At 37.5% G+C, this 4,579-nt stretch overlaps 1 long non-coding RNA gene across 1 annotated transcript; it reads right to left on the bottom strand.

Moving 5' to 3' along the window:
* Nucleotides 1–2,183: 2,183 nt before the first annotated feature.
* Nucleotides 2,184–3,029, bottom strand: LOC146748946 (uncharacterized). The gene is made up of 2 exons (XR_014931444.1): nt 2,640–3,029; nt 2,184–2,415 (listed from the first exon to the last, which is right to left on the bottom strand). It is a non-coding gene; the product is annotated as an uncharacterized LOC146748946 (long non-coding RNA).
* Nucleotides 3,030–4,579: the final 1,550 nt, after the last annotated feature.

Below are 4,579 nucleotides of genomic sequence, written 5' to 3'. Positions count from 1 at the left end.
TTTCTTCTCGTACTCCGTATGCCCCATATGCGTACGACGGTCGTTTGAACTGAACAGGGTGATTCGAGATGGCGACGTTCCTACCCACGCGTGAATACAAGGCGACCGTGGACTCATATCATTTGCGCTCAAAAAGTATTTAGCAACGCCAAATATAGTCCATTACTGTGATTTTAACGAGAATTATCTACTATTAAGATACAGACAGTAAGTGACGTCGTAATATTCCTCGTTGAGATATAAAGTCGGTCATAGTAAAAATGTGCTTTAATTAGATTGGTTGTCGGAACATCGGATTGTCGGACAAATAAGTCCGCCCCAATACTCGAATACAGTAACACGAATAACGAAAAATATTGTAGTGCTCAGCACCATAGATTACAGAGCTAGGTGTATAACACTTGTCACGTTTGACGTACCATAATTCTAATATACACCCTTTAGGCACTTTTTTTATATTAAAGGTAATGCTATTGTTCTTATATAGTAAAAAAATCAAAAAAAAATCAGTTTTTAGTTAAACACGATAAAAATAGTTAAAATTATTTCCTTAATCGAAAACAATCTGATTTAGGAATTGATTTGCATATTTGTATGGGGGAGTCGCCACCTGCGCATGCGTCAGATGGCCATAGCGTGTCATTGTTTACAAACAAGCGACTACCCATGAGCCTTTGCGTTTTTAGCGTGTGTTGTTTTCATCGCTTGGGACTCAATTCCAGCGCGTGCGCGGGTGACGACCCTCCCGCTTTAATATTAGTTGTTGTCTTGTGTTTACAAAAAACGTATCGACAATTCGGTGTGTCTCAAGCCAGTCTGATGGAAAACGTTGGTTTAAACAAATATTCACATATTATAAAACTAGGACCCATTGTTTAGGAGTAGTTGAAAAATGTACCTATTTGGGCGCAGATGTCATGCTGTCTCAACAGGGTTGTAAACACGTATACAAGTTTGACGATGCAATGAAGTTTTGTAATGAACAAATTCGTCTTGGGGCTATTGATCAGATTTTTCAACTTAACAGAAGTCCATGTGGAAAAAATAATGGTAGTTTGGATACTATTAATTTGTATCATACACCTCGTATTGCCTGGTAACGCTATGGGAAGTACGCCCACACATCAAGACAATAATTTCATTCTAAATTACCTCGTGTGTTTGAGGCCACGCCGTGGTAAAATTGTAATTACATCTATAAGGTATGTGGTAAAACCTTCGTGGACTGGATACGGCTCATGTTGCCCTCAATCGTACGGCTTACGCGCCCTCGCAAGCTCTGGTGCTCCCACTGCGAGACCTCGGGCCGCCGTATCCAGTCCATAAAGATTATTAATTTATTATCATGAGTAGTTTAAGTTGGACTATAGGGACGACCATGAGGGCGCTGTTCATAATCGGATGCGATGACATCATACGAACAGCGCCCTCATGGTCGTACCTATAGTCCATCTTTAGCATAAATAATGACGTCACAATGGGAATTCGTGCATAAATTAGCATAAATGAGGACCAATGCCGTAAAGGGATCATTTGAATGAAGATGACGTCACAATGGGATATTGTGAATACATTTGCATACATAAAATAGATGTGAATACGAGGTCGTGTCGAGGTCATCGTGACATTTGCATAAATTACTATCAATTTTTTTAATTATTTTTTTTTTTTTTTTTTTTTTTTAATTATTTTAAATTTTTTTTTTAATTGGACAGGCGTGGACGAAAGATTTTAGCATAAATGAGGACCAATGCCGTAAGGGAAATTGTGCATACATTTGCATACATAAAATAGATGTGAATACGAGGTCGTGTCGAGGTCATCGTGAATACATTTGCATAAACTACCATCAATTTTTTTTAATTATTTTTAATTATTTTTTTAATTGGACAGGCGTGGACGAAAGATTTTCAGAATATATCGTAGAGGGCGCTCACACATACACACACACGTTAATAAATACACGTCATTTTGAAAACTAATGGAGTTTATTGCACAAAAGAAGTAAACAAGAATGAAATATTGACATGGAGTATATATTTATGACATGGTTGAGTATTTTTTAACGTCACAAAAAAACATACGATGTGAGTAAGGAAAATAGTTGCGTAGTGTATAAATGTTTAGCGTGATTAAATATTTCTTTGTTAACACCTCGAAAAATACGTAGATACATGTAAATGTGCGGCGTGGTTAAATTTATTTTTAATGCCACAAAAAATACGAGTACATAAACGATTCGATTAAAACACAGAAACGAGAAAAGCCAATAATAGTAAACATTGATCAATAAAAAATAATTCATTCTATATATACATATGTTGTTTATTTTTACATTTCTTACTTCCTTTCAATGAGTCAAGCAGTCTGTACACTTTTTTTTTTTATTCCATCACTATAATCAGAATCGCTCATCTGTCGTACAAGAAAGAGAGAGAGAGAGGATAATATTAAAAACCGATAGTTATATAAAGAAAGTATAAGTTATGTGTTGAAAATTTAATAGTATGAATTATCCCGTAAAACTGCGGTCATCAATCCGCTAAAATGCAAAGTATGCAAAATCGGTTGATCGACGTACAGTTTGTTTTTCAAAAAAATGGCGGACTACGCTACTATGAGTTAAAATGTATAATTACCTGATCGTTTCACAGAATAACTTTTGACATACATAATCATCACACGGAATGAGTTTACGGTGTAACGTAGCGATTTTCGTTTTTCCCTCGACGAAGAAAATATGTCCTCGCTTCTTGCCAAAGATTCAAAGGCGGTAGACCAAGTTTGACCTTCCGTGAAAAGTTCATCTCATGGACACTACGAGTCATACAGGACGTATTGGCAACACATGGCTTGAAAGTATTTGATGATTGTAGATCCACGTACGTGAAATCTTATAAATTCCATGACATGACTACCGTACGAGTCATAATAGTCTTCGTGGTAAGGGTATTTCAGACAGAAAGTGGCCCAACGCGTTCCACTCGCGAATATCAACGGTGTTTGATATAAGCGATGTGTATCATTCCGAAGCACACTTGTGAATGCCAGTCTGAACTCAATCACAAGATTAAATGTAAGGCGTGTCTAGTCCTAAGTGTTCCCATGGAACTATAAACCCCGGTTTATAGTTCCATGGTGTTCCCAACGTGAAATAGACCTCCCACGTAGATGATAAACAACAGATGTTGGTATATTTATGTTATCTAAAACATGAACACTCACAAACAGCCTGAGGGATATCGAGTTTCAAGTTGAAAGCGTGAATTTCGACCTGCGTGTATGGGATACTGATAACATGACTCGACATTCTGTTGACCCCTGCACTATCAGTCAATTCACTGACTTAAACCACAGTCACTCTACTAGGACGGTTAGGAAGCGCCGCGTCATTCTATTGTACCCACCCTTGTCTCCATAAACATTGAAACAAGAGAGGTGTTAACGAGTTAAGAAGTCATTAGCATTAAACAGGCGACGGAAAACACGCGATAAATCATGAGACAGTGCGAGAGTTGCGTCATTTCCCCCCACAAAGCATTGCAATACATGGCACTTTGACCTTTCAACGAAGAGCAGTCTCAAATGCGGAAATGAACATGCTTTGTATATACACGTTTTTCGCGAGAAAATCTTGCTGTCTTGTATGGCATTCTGAAATTATAAATAGTTAATAGAATACTATATTAGTGAATTTCCCCCAAAAGTCGCCCCTGTCTCGACTGAATCAAAACATGTTGAACGGGATTTGTATCAGTCGTCAAATAAAGCGAATGGAGGGATATGAAAGCACGACAATCAAAAATCTTTTTTGTCCAATTACCTCCTATGAAAACTATGCAATAAAGCAACACGGCGACCACCTCCATAGACGAAAACATGCAAAACTTCGCCATAAAGTTACTCTAAAAACACACAAAAAATACGAGAATGGACAAAGGAATATTGTAAAGGTTTGCAGACATCAATGTTTTTAGCGATAAAATTGTTTCTAAACTGAGTGAGGGGTTTATTTTACGGACCGAAAGACTGTTAGAGATCAAGACAAAGAGACTGTCAACAAAACACCGTTTTTCTCGAGTAAAGCATCTTCAAGATTGCAAAAGAATGCTCATCTGAAAAATACAATATCACTCCTAGTCACAGTTCAGTTGAGATTGTAGTTTGATGTAAAAATAAAGCACAATTTAAAAAAGTTCACGGTCTTCTCGAGGGTCTTCTCGAGCAACATCGAACGCAATAAATAATGGTGAAAAATAGTGCATTCCAATGACAAATACGTCATAGTTTTGAGACCAGCATAGGTTCTCAGAAGCTGCTCGTTCACACCTTTAACCAATAGAGCTTCCTAACCGTCCTAGTAGAGTGACTCCTAGTAGAGTGACTGTGCTTAAATTATTTTTATCAATTAGCCTTTGCTAAAATACTACCGTCATTTTCCACGTCATTAAAAAAACATGCCCCGCAGCGGAGGGATTTGAAATAAAACACGTTCAATCTCGTAATGACGCGTTCTCCGTGTCAATGTTACGATTATACTCGAAATTGACTATTTGGGGGATAAAAACTGGGTCAACTT

This window comes from Saccoglossus kowalevskii, chromosome 2 (assembly GCF_978046115.1).
Source record: "Saccoglossus kowalevskii chromosome 2, keSacKowa6.1, whole genome shotgun sequence".
NCBI lineage: Eukaryota > Metazoa > Hemichordata > Enteropneusta > Harrimaniidae > Saccoglossus > Saccoglossus kowalevskii.
Note: the sequence above shows the minus strand (reverse complement) of the source record. Positions and strands in the feature narration are given on the sequence as shown.